The sequence below is a fragment of the Aedes aegypti genome, chromosome 2 (genome assembly GCF_002204515.2).
Source record: "Aedes aegypti strain LVP_AGWG chromosome 2, AaegL5.0 Primary Assembly, whole genome shotgun sequence".
Lineage (NCBI taxonomy): Eukaryota > Metazoa > Arthropoda > Insecta > Diptera > Culicidae > Aedes > Aedes aegypti.
In genome coordinates, this window is record NC_035108.1 from 273,177,353 (window position 1) to 273,193,593 (window position 16,241).

The window sequence follows — 16,241 nt, forward strand, 5'->3', positions numbered from 1 at the left end:
TCCTCCTTTTTGATAGGCTCAAGCGCCATTTGGCATTACTGGACCAAATTCAATTTATGTAATTTTGTAAGCCATATTTGCTTCCTATAGAACTATGTTCATTATAATGAACTGTGGGGAATCGCAGTAACCCCTCTTCTCAAATGAAACTGTATAAAAACTGACGTTAATCGATTTTAATGTGTTCATCAAAATAAACAATGCAATTTTATCAATATCAACCTTCATTTGGCAGCACTGGCAATTTAAAACACTTTATTTACAAAACAATCAACAGCTGATGGATGATGCGCCAGTTTACGCAAACTAGCTCACCACACCCCGCACACCATTGTGTCAAGATCAACCGCAAGTGTTGGTAAACTCACCACGTTGCCGCAGATCTTCACCTGTCTGCGCACAAATACACGATCACGACTATCGCAGAGATATTCGATGTCACCACCACGCAAAAACGTGCAAGTATTGAAGTTGTTGCAACCACTTGTTGTAGCGTCGCACGAAAATGTATCACTGCAAAGATAACTTGTAGCACGTTGCATCGATAGCAGACCGCTCTGAAGCGATCGAAGAATAATGAATGAACCGCACTTGTCACGATCACGGCAGCGGCCCGACTCGGTTGACTACAAACATCTCACACGATCAAAATTGGCACTTGATCAAGCGAAACAAGTTTGCTGCATTTGCTTCCTTCCGCTGTTTCTACACTTGTTGACGGTTTGTTGTTAGATTCGGTGAACTCGCTCGCGCTCGCGTTTGTTGAACTAGGCTATGATGCTGCGGCAGCGTGGCGGCGGAGAGGCGGTGGGCGCTACGAATACCCACAAGGTAAACGGTGGCCAATGACACTTGGCGGTTGATCTTACAGCTGTTTTGAACACTTACGTTGAACTTCTCTAGTTTTCTTCGGGCTTCCTTTTGATTGACAGTTGCTAATTGTATTTTCTCGGCTTTTGTTCTCACACAATTGGTTTCACCGTTATTTTGTTACACAGAACACAATGTAGGACTAGATTTCGTTTTTCCCTTGGGTTTTATGACTCCTTATCTTGGACTGTAAAAGACACTGTCACTTTTAGAAACCGAAAAAGCACTTGTTTGACTTTAAGTCGACACAATCTTCTCCATATAATGGCTTTATCACAGTATTCTCGCAAATCCCTTTCCCGCGTATCTTCTTCCACTTTGCGCCAATATCCGACGACTCGGTTCACCGGATGAGTTTCTTGAGCAGAACACAACTAGCGGATTAACCGTAGGCGATCACTTCTAAACTCGTACGTAGCGTTAAGCTGACTGTGGAGCGGAGAGCTGACGATGATGATGGGGATGGGTACTGACTGATAAAGACGACCACCACGACAACGTTTCTATACTTGGACGACGACGACGGTACGGTGGTTAACAGCTCTGGTGCTTTCAACTCTCTGCGAATAAAAAAAGGAAAATACGAGAGAGATATTTTTAGAACCTGGTGTGGAAAGATTGGTATCAGTAGTAACAAGATCAGCAACGTCGACGATGACGGTCTTCTCATAAAAATATCTATACCTACATTGTGTAGTGTTTGGATGGATAGCAGTCGGGCGTATTGTGGAATGCTTTAGTAGCTTCAGTAGTTATTGTCAGATGCGGTTAGGGTTTATTAAGAAATTTCATAACGCCAAAAATGGCAATTTTCAACAACCATCCACCCCCTCATAAAGCATTTTTTTTTAATATTTTCCGAATTTTGTATGACCTGTAACATCTTGAAGACACTCACCCACCCCGTTCAGCGTTACGAAATATGTGAATGAGCCCTTAACTTATCGAGCGTATTACACTACCTGTTAAAAGTATGGAGCACATCGTTGAGCATCGAAACACTAGATTTGATGATTGCAACACCCCCCGAATAGTTTGATATCACTACAACAGCAATTTGTGCTTAGGTGATTCTAAACTTTCAGGGGTGTTGCAATAATCAAATCCAGTATTGCAATACTCGGTGATGCGATTTCATACATTAAGCTGGAAGTGTATGTACTATAGTCAGTGAATCAATTGTCTACAAACATGCAGCAGCAAAGATATTGTCCTCTCCCATTCTTGTTGCAACAATTTTATACCGCAACAACAGTTTATCACAACTTAAACAGAATATGACAATGATCGCGTGCGTAACGATTTTATTGGCATTGCAACACAATTTTCGAGTAGTTTCTCCATGTTGGTAAACATTGCCACATTATAGAATAACAACCAAAAACAAAGATGGTTTTTATTTATCCATTAACCGATTATTCACTGGATGTGTAAATTCAGGGGACTGACACGACTGTCATCCTGCATACATTTCGGCTCTTCCTCACATCGTTTTGGTACTTCGCGTTTTGGTACCCACTTTCTGGTCGGTTTGCCCTAACCTTGCTCCTGATTTTCGAGTATACGGCTCATATGCTGCTAGTGCTAGATTCTGCTAGATATCGCATTAAATCGTCGTATATCAATACGCATTTTATTTGTTCATCATTTTGTTTATTGTTTTACGCATCAGCGAGGTATCATTGATGTCTCCTACCCATAAAAACTTTGTTTTGTCCATCCCAAAATAATCAAAACAAGAACACTGGACGCCATGTTGAATAGATGTTGGGTTGGTAATTATTGGCTCTTGCCACCCCCCTGTGTAAATTGCAACAAAGTTGTTCCATGTATTTGTCATGAAAATTATTCTTGAGATTGTATCCCAATCCGCATGCAATTATGAGCTTGCTAGTTTTGTTGTATATAACATCTATTACAGTGATAACCAATCATAATTACAATAAAAATCGCTCTCATTTTCTACTTTGGAAAAATAGAAAGCAACGGTGCCAGTATTTCTGAAAGTTAACACTGTTGTTTTTAAAATTTGTAAAAAAAAACGAAAGGAAAAAAACTTCACCGTGAAATGGACTACTTGAAAAAGTATTTGTTACTGTCGAATTTCTACCGCGTCCAAGAATTTTTTTTAAGGTTTCGTACAAAACCTGCTTTCAAGTTTCCCCAAATAAATCATTGAATAATTTCATATTTATTTTGAATTTCCTTGGAAATCTTAAGAAAACAAATTTCAGGATTGTTACCTGAGATCGCTCCATGAACATTGGCGTAGCTATGTTTGTTTTCAAGAGAAGGCCTAGTAAATTCTTGTTTTACGGAAGTAATATCGGTCGCAGTAATCACGATTTTTACAAAACTGATTATATTTGTTTGTGATTCTTTCACATAGCGTAATTTGTAAAAAAGACTCAAGCCTTTTTTACAAATTTGAATTTTTACTACGAAATATATCCTTTCTTTGTCAAATCTAAAAAAAAGTTTTTCAAGAATTTTTCCAACGAACTCATGAGAAATATTCCTTGTGATTCTTCCACGAACTTTCATGCATTCCAAACTGCTTGAAAACCTCTTCAAGAATTCCATACAATGCTTTAAAAATCTTGATTTGCTTTCTTTAAGTTTTGAAAATTCAAAATTCAAACATTCGTGCATATAAAGTTTTTAAAGAATTGTATTATTTTTTCTCCTATCGTTCTTGGTTTCTTTCCATAAATTCATCCAACTATTTTTCAGAGTTCTTTTTGACTTTAAACAGATATTTTTCAACAGATTTACTTACGAATTTTGCAATTCATTCTAGAACTACTTTAACAATTTCTACAGAAATTACATCATAAATTCTTTCAAGTTCTAAAATACTTCTCCATGGATACCTCAATATATTTTTTTTATTTTTTTGCAAATTACTCCATATCGACATGCAATTTAAATCAGATTTTTGAACATATACAAACAAGTTTTGAAAGAACTTTAGCCTCTCCGCTCTCCGCCCTTGACTTTCACATGAATTCAATGCCAGAATATGAATTATTCCAATATTTGATAAAACTTCCCAGGTAATAAATAAGCCGTATATCGGGCCAAAATGTTGAATTGGCAGATATAATGCCAATAAGCCGTTAAAAAGCACTAAATAAGCCGTATAAGAAAGATACTTACACATTTCTTTATGAATATCTTCATAAATCACTTCCCCCCTTCCCAGTTTGTTTGCTCAATGTTTTCCACAGTTTACTTTACCACTAATTTAGGGAGCAAAAGTATTCCTGGTGTTTTTCTACCAATTTCCTCTGAAAATTCGAAGACATTTCAAAAACATTTAACCCTCGCCCCCTCCTCTGTTCCTACACCAATGTCCAGGAAGTTTACTAGTACAGTTAAACTTCCATGAGTTGATGTTCCATTACTCGAGATCGATTCATGGAACCATATTAAAAATCAAATTTTATGGTTACTATGATGGTCCCCCCATAGCATTACTGTTCCATGACTCGATATTTCCGTGAGTCGATGGTCTCCTCAATATCAACTCATGGAGGATTGACTGTATAACTATGGACATTTGAAATTATAGTGTGAATTATACAAGCAATTATACTGAAGAAATTAGGCCAAAACGACTTCAACCTCTACTTCTCCGACGTTTCGGCGTATATTTGGCCTTCTTCAAGGCTTAGGCGTTTGTTGTGTGTATTGGTGTCTTGTCTGACTTGTGATCGTCTAAAATTGCTAATGGCATACCACTATGATCTGTGCATATCATTCTTTGTGGCTCTCACTGTATTCCGAAATGTTAAGGTGAAACAGTTCGGAATCAATTTCTAATATTGCACTGAAACTTCAAAGGCACAAAGAATGCGAAGGAAGCATCCAACAATAGTGAACTTTTTATTTTGGCTTTGTGCACTATCAGAAAGCTTAAAATAAGAAGATCAGAAACGTTTACCAACTATTTCTCCAGTTTTGTGCCTTTGAAAACGTGAGTAGGGATTCAACTCGGCCATTGTGACGACCATCTTTGGATTCCGAGATGTTTCACCTTAATCTAGCAATCGCCGGTACCTACGCTTTTCTATGAAATCTCTACGAAATAACCGCCCGCGCACAGTTGCTTTTGCCTTTCCTAACTCTTAACTTCTCCTCCTAGTCGGCCTCGATAGTTCATTCATGAATTTTACGCAAAAACGATCAACTGCACCCTATTTGCATGAAGCGGTAAACTATGAAGAACACCCATCTCGCTTTTCCATTCAACGTGAACAAAGAAGAGTCCAAAACACGTCTTGGTTCAATGTTATTTGAGTTACAGGTCTTTTAACGGTTTAAAATGTTTCTGATTGAAAAAAGTTAAAAAAAAATGGATTGGTAGAGAACTAACAGCTACTCTAAGAATCAAGAATCACTTATAAATCACCAAAATTCTTAATGTGGTTCAGTTTCCCTGATAATTAATACAAAACAATAATATAGTTATTTTCTCAGGAGCTCTTCTCAGTATTCCTTTGAGCAAAATTCTAAAGATTCAAGCAAAATTTTATCCAGGGATTTCTACATTAACTTTCTTGAGAATTTTAGAGAAATCCAGGATTTTCTTCCAAAAATCCTTTAGAAGTTCTTTCAGGAAATCCTCTAAGAATTAAACACTTTAGATACTTTTTGTTAGTTTGAAACTATTGGAAATTTCCAAATTTTGTAAATCTCTATAAGAATTTTTAGGGATCTTTTCAAGAAATATATTAACCCTCGAAGCCGCGGGACAGATCTTTTATTTTCAATCGACTGGTGCTCAGAAACAAATAAGTTTAACGAAATGCGGTTTTCTCAATGATCGATGGGATGAGTTAGACTTCCTGTGAGTGGGGTTTTCAAACCGGAAGTTCAGGTCTGGACATGTTTTTCAACTGGAAATAAGTGTGCCCTAGTTACATATCTTACAACTTTAACAACGAAAACAATGTCAAACGATAGGTTTTAGGCATTTTTAGACTTTATGTAACGGACCAAGGCAAGAATATACTATTTGGTTTATTTTCTTGCATGGGACGAAAGCCAGAAGCTGGTTCCGGAAGTACTTTCCGGTTAAGAGCCGAGGCCAAGGAACACATGTAAACTTGACTTCAAGCAACATACGCGGCTACTTGAACGCCATTAAATCAACTCAGAAAACCAATGCACGGCATCAACTCTCAATATTGTCAATTTTACCATATGGCCATGGTTGGGTTGTAGGGTCACTTCCGGTGAACCAGGAGACAAATATGGATGAAGCTTAAAACTAGGTTTGCGACCGTTTAAACTTCATACACCATTTTTGATAAAAGAGAATCGATTTCTTTTTTCATGTTTGCTTCATGGTTCAGCAGAACGGATCTTAAATTCCGGACAAATGGCTGAAGTGTTGATACATGCAAGAAACATGTTCTTACAGACACGATGAAGATAATTCATGAAGTTTGAATAGTAACAAGTAACGTTTTATTTATTGGTTCACCGGAAGTGAACTCAGAATCTGGTTATTGTCTTGTTATATGACTGAAGTATCAATACAAGTAAAAGGCATGTTCATTCAGCAATGATGGGGTTCTCTCATGAAGTTTGAGCAGTCACATGTCTAGTTTTACCTGTTATTTATGTTTGTCTCCAGATTCACCGGAAGTGACCTTAGAATCCGGTCAATGTGTGGCAATCTGGCCGAAGTGTCCATATAGGCAAAAATCATATTCTTACAGCAACGCTTAGACTATTTCATGAATTTTGAGCAGTCGCATGCTTAGTTTTAAGTTCAACCATATTTGTCCCCAGGTTCACGGAAAGTGACCCTACAACCCAGCCTTGGCCATATGGTAAAATTGACAATATTGAGAGTTGATGTCGTGCATTGGTTTTCTGAGAGGATTTCACCAGTCGATTGAAAACAAAATGTCTGTTCCGGGGCTTTGAGGGTTAACCCTGTTACCTTCAGAAAGAACTGAAAATTGAATCTTTTGTGAAATCTCAGAGAAATATCTGGAGAAATTCTTGAAAGAATCGTTATAAGACCTTTTTAATGTGAATCTCTAGAATGATCTTTGCTTAGAGAAATAAACAGAAAAAAAATCCTTAACTGGGGAAAGAGTACCAGTTATGGCCATAGTGGTTCCCTATTTGGCCATATGTGAAATTTCGATGACTTTCACATTTTTAATCTTTTTGAATGTTTTAACATCAAGATATATCCTATATCTTACTGTGAAAACACACAAAACTTTTCAAAATGTGGAGACATTTAAGTTATCACGTATGGCGAAATAGGGAACCACTATGGCCATAACTGGTACACCTACCCTAATTCGAATTATATGAAAAATTTTGCAAACTTCTTTGTAGATGTCCAACCAGAATTAATCTCTTTAAATCCATGGGGCATCAATGTCTAAAGAAATATTTTAAGACGTTCTCATTGAAATTCCGCTCGAAATTTCTGTTTGATGTAAACTCTGTATTAATTCCAGAGGGAAATGGAATTTCCGGAAGAATTTATGCAAGAGTTCTTGGGTGAGCTCTGAGAGGTTTCTCTAGGCAAACTTTTCAATTCGTCACAATATGCATTTCATGAAAAATCTCCAGAGAAAGTTTTTATAATAAGAAGTTTCAAGCGATCTCGAAAAAAATGTCATTATTGTAGGAATTTTATAGATTTATCAATGAAATCAGGATTAGACTCCTGGAAGAAATATGAGAGGCAGTATAAATCATGATATTTTGCTGAGGTGATGATAGAAAAATTCGAAATAATTCCAGAAACGATTTATGGGATACAATATTGGTATGCTTGGTAAAGATATTCCATGAGGATTTAATGAGGAAAATTACATGGCTGAGAAAAAAAGGAATTCTTGGCGAATATGTGTAGTTATCCCTTAAACACTTTATTTCAGAAATAGATCTTTGTAATTTATTTGCTGTGCAATGGGATGCGGCTTATCTTCAAAATATTAAGTTTTGAACGTGGCGCAAGCAATTTACTTTGTTGTTTTCAAGCAATTTTGAATCTCTTATCATCTTTCTCTTCAAATTATGTTTTTTGGGTAGTCAAATCTTATTTTTTACCATAACTTCAAAAATGCTGAACCGATTCAAAATGTATGCATTTTTATTAGAAATAACAAATTTTCTTTTATTCTATTAAACGTAAATAAATAAACGAAAACTGGTTTATCTCATTTCTTGAACCTTCAAAAGGTCTTTCAATGATTTTTCATAAATTTAATAGCAAAAATGGCACTTTTTAACTCGTAGTTATAACTAGATGCTTTTTAAACATCAGTTCAATAGTAAAAATGCAATTTTCGACTAAAATAATTAAACAATCTGATACAATCTGATTGTTTTTTTTTTTTTTCATTAAAAAATTTTGTTTTTGGATAGATTTTTGATAAACAACTGAGTATACGCAGTTTAAATATATTTTTTTTAGCTTCAAAAGCATGTAAAAAATTTGTGAAATCGGTATAGTATACATGAAGTTATGGTCAAGCAGAGATGATTTTTGACGTGAAATTACGTCTTTCTTCTCTATACAGGAGTGAAATTGGAATTCAAAAATCAAGAGCGTTACGTTGGCATGAAATATTTTAAACGATTGCTTAACGAAATTTCATGATTAGCACCTCAATCGAAAGACAAGACATCAAAGGTTTATGTCGTTTACTTACTGAATCTCGCATACCTGTCCAAATAGTTTAATAACTGTTTTAAAAGAGAACGTTGATTTCAAGCATATCTATGAATAAAGGTGCTAGAGAAAAAATGACGTCATTTGCTTTTCACTCTCCGATTGGATCGCATCTCAGCAGGCAAAACATCGGCTTGCTCTGACCGGGCGTACTTCTCAGGCACAGACATCGATAGCAAAGGACTCCCCCGTTTGTCTTGCTTCGCTCAAATCAAAGCCATCACCGCTGCCGTCGTCAAGAAGAAGAAGAAGAAGCAGTGCACCGGAGAATTTGCGGTCGAACTGTGAACACGGTCGGGTGAGTCACTCTCGCTTTGCGATTCACCGCTTGTTTGCGTTCACCCAGCCATCGTCATCGCTGCCGCCAAATTCATCGGCCGAGGAGCTGTTCTCCCGTGCTTCAAGATTTCGACTCGTGATAAAATTAGCATTGGTGGTCAAGAAGCAATCCCGTTAGGAACAAATACCAGAGCCCCCTGAGTTGCTGGTCCGAGAAGCAGCTAATTGAGCGTTGGACTAGTGAAATCGCTCAAGATTTCAAGAGAGAGCAACGTTTCCAGATTTCGACTTAAGCCCGGTGATCCACTACCCGTTGCTGTTGTGCGCCATCCACGCCACGAAACATTCAGCTAGTTCGTCGTATAAGCAAATAACTTGCTCAAATTTATACATTTGAGTTGAGGATTTCCCGTTTGACCATGACAATCAACTGATAACATCCCGTAGTGTTATTTATCTTGGAATCAAAGCTAACAAAGCCATCTGCCCTTTTCAGGGCCATTAAATTAGTGGAAAAGAGTTAAAAGAGAAATATTTACGACTTTATTTATGACTTCTTATATTCCTAAATCAATTTCACAGCTTCATACAAAACTTCATTTGTCATGTATAATTTATGACTCAACAATTTGTGACTGTATTCGCGGGCGCTGCTGCAGTGCCGTCGGGATGAGTGCTCAACATTTCACAACGATTGTAAAATAGAGTGGCATTTCCAACAGCGTCTTTGATGTCAGCGTCATATTTTATAGGAACACTTTGATTAGAAAAAATATCACATGTAACAAAATTGCGACATATTTAGAATGCTTTTAAAAAGAAATTCTCATTGAACAAGTGTAGTAATTTTGGCACCCATGGATCAGAAATTTACCTTCATAATGTAGAAAACTATTGATTATCAATAGCTCGTATCGAATATTTAGTTAATTTCAACCCTTCCGATAGTTCATTTTCGACCAATTTCACACGTATTAGTATTCTCCGCAATTTTCAAGTATTTCTAAGCCCAACACATTATTGGCTCATACCCATTTCCCAGATTGGTCGATCAGAAAGCGAAGAGCACAAAAGGGAGGAGCACCATCTGCTATTCTAAGGTTATTAAACATACTTTCTTCGTCGGATTCAGTTTCATTCCATTTCCGCTTTCGAGCTGGTAAGAGCTCCTCCGAACTTGCTTAGCGAGAAGTACCTCGCTGCTACAAACCTGCTGACCTTCAAGCTGTCAATACAGCATCTGATTTGTGAAATTCAAGATTAAAAGATTGAGCTACGTTTCCAGATTTCAACTTAATCCCTGTGATCTGCTACCCTGTTGCTGTTGTGCACCCATGAAATATTCAGCTGGTTTGTCGTATAAACAGAGAATCCTATTCACATATACACTTTCGTTGGGGTTTCCCTGTTTAACCATGGCAATCAACTGATAACATCCCGTAGTGCTATGCATCTGTGACAGCATCTATGCTCAATCGGCTTTTCAGGGCCAACAAACGTTGTTAAAAAAGTTTATTGAATAATATTTCCTAATTTATCTATCATGATCTAAATCTACCGGTATTGTACAAAACTTGATTTGGTTCACATAATTTATCCCACATAATCTCATGCAATTCGAGAATTTACTCGTGGACGCCGCTGCAGCGCCGTCGGACCGTAATAATACCATAGTACTCAGCATTGTATGGCATTTCTAAATTCTTGAGTGCGGAAATTGGGAAATGTATTAAAATTGCAACAGATTTTTGATACTGTTCACTTAACTATTTCTTGACCAGTTGTAATAAGCATTTATTGATCTGAAATTTTTCTACATGTTAGTTTCAATGAAGAAATGCATTGCAAATTCCAATTATATTAAGCAGAGCATTCATATTAACGCTTGTATTGGGCTTCGAATTCCGATTTCAATCACTTTTACGAATCAGAATATTTATCAGAAATATTTAAAATTTGCTCGAATGCAAAACATTCGTGTTTTTGCATTTATTGTAAACTATTGAAATAATGTTTTATTGTTCATCAGAACGCGTCCATAAATTTTCAAAGATATGTGAATCCCTAACCAAGACATCAACTTTATATACCTTATGTCCCAGATTGGTCGATCAGAAGAAGGCGAAGAATAAGGAAGGGAGGAACATCGTCTGCTATTCAAGTTGTGTAAAACATACTACTTTCGACTGATTCGGTTCATTTCATTGAAACTTTCGAGCTAGTAAGAGCTCCTCGTGAAAGTTGCAGCATCGGTACAGTTAAGATACAATCCCGTTAGGCACCACTACAAGAAGCCTCATGATCGTCTGATCTGAAAAGCTGCCAATCTTCGAGTATGTGCAATTGCTCAAGACTGAGCAACGTTTCCAGATTTCGACTTAATCCCTGTGGTTGTCATATAGTCTATTTCCCAGATCAGAAAGCGAAGAAATAGGCTAAGGCACCGTCAACGTAACGCTCTTGAGGGAAGGGGGAGTAGGCTCAAGCGTTACGGCTTATACAAAAATTTAAAAAAAATCACACAAAATGCGTTAAGGAAGGTTGAGAGGGGGTCAAAATTTTTCAATTTTAGCGTTACGTAATAAATAGATGCCGCCTAAATAGGAAATAAGCTATATGAAATTCATGTCTTGGCAAGGGATCTACAAGATAGCATCATGCTGTTATTGCATCCAGCAGCGTCCTCGGAAACATCCTCAAATTATCGTATTGTCGATTATTCGTAATAAATCAGATATTGTATGATGCTACGAGATGAATTAAGAGATTATAGCAAGCATTTGGTAAATATATTAGGAATTATTGCACAAATAACTCTTTAGAACACATTTGTTGGCTCTGAAAAGGGCCGATTGAATTGTTGAATTCGAGTCACACGGACACATTGATTGATTGGCGCACTGGTTGAAATCTTCCTCGCCCGATGAGGTTTGCGGTGGCGGCTTTTTCGGGGTCTTCTTCATCACGGCGATCTTTGAAACTTGAAGCGGTTTTGCTCAGGAATTGCCTTCTTTTTCTCCTCCTTCTTCTCGGATGTCAGCCACAATCACAGTTTAGGACTGCGATGGCGGCCACAACCATCTCATTCTCCTGTGGACTGCTTCCTCTTCTTCTTCTTGGCGGTGGCTGCGGTGTTGGCTTTGGCTTCGGACGGCATCTTCTCTCTCTCGTACGACAGTTTGATTTGAGCAAATCACGACACACGGGGGATCCTTTGCTATCGATGTCTGTGCCTGAGAAGCACGCCTGGTCAGAGCAAGCCGATCTGTAGCCTGCTGAGATGCGATCAGCGGAGAGTGAAAAGCAAATGACGTCAACTTTTCTCTAGCACCCCTATTTATAGATTTGCTTGAAATCAACGTTCTCTTTTAAAACAGTTATTAAACTTTATTAATTTAGGTATGTGGGATTCAGTAAGTGAACGACATGAACCTTTGATGTCTTGTCCTTCGATTGAGGTGCTAATCAAGGAATTTCGTTAATTCAGCAAAAAGTTATAAGCGTTCAAAATATTTCATGCCAACGTAACGCTCTGGGTTCCGAAATTCCAATTTCACTCCTGTATAGAGAATTATTATTTTAGTATCAAACTGAGCGGCATAATCAAATGTAAACGCATTCAGTTTCCGATGGTTAGTGCCTGTGCTTTTATTGTTCATAAGTCCCAAGGTGGAACTTTCCCCGAAGACGTGTACGCCTATGAGAAAAGCAAGGATTAGCAATTGGTATATGTTGGTTTGTCGCGGGTTACTTCACTGCATGGACTATTTTTGACAAACTCTACCAATTCTTTCAAGTTCCATCACGTCAAAGGCAACAATTCTCCCAAGGCAGCGTCTATAAATGACGTAGCATTTTTTGGCCAATTTTGACAACCCCCCCCCCCCCCCAATCGTTGCTTATTTCCCATACCTAATACAAGGTTCGTAGCAAAATCGTAGACTTCCCCCTCCCCTTTAAAATGCTACGTCATTTATGGACGGTTCCCAAGATAGTTGACTTGAGGAACGAGCTGCAGCGCTTGGGAAATCATCGATTACGGACGCTTGGAGACGAACTGCGTGGCATACTGGATCATAGTGACCCTGCCTGCACATTGATGAGTATCAATGTACAGAGCCTAAATGCTCATGCAATGGATATTGTTACAGACCAAATTCTAACCAATGTAGAATTCCTTGCACTGAGTGAGAGTTGGCTAGACGATCACTCCTCCGTCGACATTGCTGGCTCCAGCTGCATAACCAGTTCAAACACTCCAGCGTGAAAGCTGGAGGTGTGGCGATTTACCTTCAACATACTGTGCAAGATACGAAAATGTTCATGACCCGTAATTTATTCAATTATGTAAAACAAGATACTCCTATTGTAGTCACCGGTTACTTTAATATTGACGTTTCCAAACAAGAAAATATTAAATTTGTCTATTTCATAAATTTGAAGTTGGCAAATCGTCCAAATGAAGCGACCACATTAGGTGGTTCTTGTACGATTTAATGTTTCACGGTGCCCCCACAGACCGTTATTATGTAAAAAAAATTGTCCATCAAATCTGAGTACAGGGTTCGATTCCTGAAGTCATTCTGCACCTCTGGACCAATTTTTAAAAAAATCCCTAGGCGGAATCTCCAGAAATCCGGATTTGAAGTTTTTGACATAAAATTTCAATATAATTTATATACAAATTACACCATAGCGCCAGGATATCCTAAAAAAAATCGCTCAAAAAGACGACCAAACTGTTCTCAACTAGTATATAATTGTTATAGATGTTATATTCATAAATATTTTTAATGGCTCAACTAACCAGAGTGGTTTGAGTATGTTTTTATATGGCTTAAACCAGTAAGCTTAGTTCAATGGAATGAAATCTGAAAAACTAAATTTCAATTTACTGTTGATGCTCTGTTCGAAGTAAAGCTTTCAATGGTTAATATTATTTATTTACAGCTTGTTTTACGACTTTCACACTATGTGACCAGCCCACTGAAGTCTGCCGTATATATTTTTCTTAATATTATTTGCTTCTTTGTTTGTCTTGTACTACTCTTGTACTACGTTGGTTTTTTCACATTTAATCTGAACACTTTTTAATTTGTATCCCGCTAATTTGCACATCGTTCAGATTAAAAATGGTTTAAACGCCATTTAGCTCATGGAACGGAGTAAAGTGAAATGGAACGCTGTGGAACGGAACACAGAATCAAAACAAAACAGGGAAAGAGGTAACCAGAAACACGTTTCTAGGGTGACTAGAAGTTCAAATTAAAAATGAACCCCGATGGTTTGCATGAGGTATCGTTCAAATTAGCGGGGGTGCACGGTATACGTCTAGTTTTCCACCGAGTATTGTCCTTGAACTTTACGTTAAAATTAACGTATTCTGTTCTCTCGTCCACAACATGATTTTAAAAAGAAAAAAAAGACAATTAACACCGTCTTCAGCACATAGGCTGAACAGACTGAACGAGCACTAACATTAGGCAACGGACAACATGAAACACCCAGTAGCCCAGCGATGAATTTTTCGTTCGACGAAAAGTTTTCACCGACTGGAGCGGGAATCGAACCCACACCCCGTGGCACAATACGCCTAGACGACTGACGCCGCTAACCGCAAGGCCACGGAGCCCACATTTTGGCTACTCGGGGAACATCATTGTCATATGTCGGAAGTATTCTAAGATTTACAAAGTCTACAACAATTTCAATGCCTAGTTCTATCCGAGTTTCAACATCACTTGAACTCCCACTCTCTAGCTCTGCTATCATGTACTCTTATTATTATTATTATTATTATTATTATTATTATTATTATTATTATTATTATTATTATTATTATTTTCGAAAAACTTTTCAGTTCACTTTCTACGATAAAGCATCGCGATATCGTAAGATGGTGGTGTTTATTATGGCGAAATAATTTACGGCGCGTGGTGTTTATTATGGCGAAATAATTTACGAAAGAGAGAACGGATGAAGTTAGATAAGCTTTTATTAAGCAACAGTGTAGAAATTTAGTTTGCCATAGCAAGTAACGGGTTCCAAAGCTAATTACGTAATCCGTAAAAGTTGATAATCGTAGCCAGAACAAGTGTTTTTACTGCAAGGGAGACATAATTGTCCCACGTCCAAGGCTCTTCGACAATTTCAACTACATCCCCATCAAGCACTGCCTCAGGCACAACACAACTGATCCTGCTTCTTTCTCTTCATGCAACCATGTACGTTTGGGTAGATTAAATGGTATCACAAGCTTATCTTAGTTGTCTGTCTTCAAGATAGTGAAAGCCCGCTCAACTGCGCTGCGTTCGATTCCAATAAAGTCATCGCCTACAATGCCAGCAAAAGTAAATACAACAGAATGTAATGGTAAATAGTAAATTTAGTAAATTTTAGTAGTAAATTTCGAAATGCATTTTTTATAATTTATGTAATATCACAAACGAAGTTTACACCTCGTATGCTATCTATACACTTGATTGTATATATCAGCTTAATCAGCTTTCCCAGTTATTCTTAAAATATTTGCTGCCACAGATAGATTTGCGTCACTGAGTCGAACGCGACCTTGAAATCAATAAACAGATGACAAATAAAAACAAAGTACACGGTAGCAAGTAACGTAAGACAAGAACTAGGACTCCCAGTGAGGTTGAAACTTTGGAGTACTTATTGGGGATTTGTGTGAAGTTGTTGAAAACTATGTTAATCTGTGTTAAAATGTGTTCCATTTTGACATGTGGGAATGATGCTCTACGAGTAATCAAAACCCTGTTGTGGTTAAGAATATAGAATACGTCAATTGTAACGTAAAGAACTGAGGACAATTCTTGGTGGAAAACTAGACATATACATCTAGAGTAGTACCATATGTATAAAGAAGCTAATATCATAAAGCAAAATAAATATGGCAGACTTCAGTGGGCTGGTCACATAGTGTGAAAGTCGTAAAACAACCTGTAAATAAATAATATTAACCATTGAAAGCTTTACTTCTTTCGAACAGAGCATCAACAGTAAATTCAAATTTAGTTTTTTAGATTTCATTCCATTGAACTAAGCTTACTGGTTTAAGCCATATAAAAACATACTCAAACCACTCTGGTTAGTTAAGTCAGTAAAAATTATTTTTAAATATAACATCTATTACAATTATATACTAGTTAAGAACAGTTTGGTCGTCTTTTTGAGCCATTTTTTTTAGGTTTTCCCGGCGCTATAGTGTAATTTGTATATAAATTGTATTGGAATTTTAAGCCAAAAACTTCAAATCCGGATTTCTCGAGATTCCGCCTAGGGATTTTTTTAAAAAATGGTCCAGAGGTGCAGAATGACCTCAGGAATCGAGCCCTGTACTCAGATTTGATGGACAATT

The 16,241-nt window shown here is 37.3% G+C and overlaps 1 protein-coding gene across 1 annotated transcript in view; it reads right to left on the bottom strand.

Moving 5' to 3' along the window:
• Positions 1 to 16,241, bottom strand: part of LOC5570428 — a 207,885-nt gene that overhangs the window by 147,317 nt on the left and 44,327 nt on the right. Inside the window, exon 3 of the mRNA XM_021845099.1 lies at positions 889 to 1,430. The gene's annotated coding sequence lies outside the window, so the exon portion shown is untranslated. The remainder of the gene's footprint in view (positions 1 to 888; positions 1,431 to 16,241) is intronic.